We start from the raw sequence: 439 nt of genomic DNA, 5'->3' as shown, positions 1-439 counted from the left end.
ATCATGCCATTCCATATTCCACTTCCATGTCCATCCATGTCCATTCCTCGTGTCTGTTTCATTCCATTTTATTCAAATCCATCCATGCCATTCCTCCACCTTCCCCATTTCCTTTCCTGTTTCCCTCCTTCCTGTTTCCCCTCCACTGTCCCCCTTCCTTTCCTTTCCTTCCATTCCATTTCCCCTCTTTCCTTCAAATACCTATAAGACCATGCTTCCATTCTGTTTCCTCCCCTATAAGATTCAACGCTCAGAATGCACCTAGACACACCCTATGGAATGTTCATGCACTCCCTGAACACACCTCCCGTAAGACCTGCACTTCAAGAATGCACCTAACACACACCTCCCCTGTAAGACCAGCACGCTCAGAATGCACCTGACACACACCTCCCTGTTAAGACCAGCTCGCCTAGAATGCACCTGAACACACCCTCCC

The sequence above is a fragment of the Perca fluviatilis genome, chromosome 1 (genome assembly GCF_010015445.1).
Source record: "Perca fluviatilis chromosome 1, GENO_Pfluv_1.0, whole genome shotgun sequence".
Classification (NCBI taxonomy): Eukaryota; Metazoa; Chordata; class Actinopteri; order Perciformes; family Percidae; genus Perca; species Perca fluviatilis.
This window is presented reverse-complemented; position numbering follows the sequence as displayed.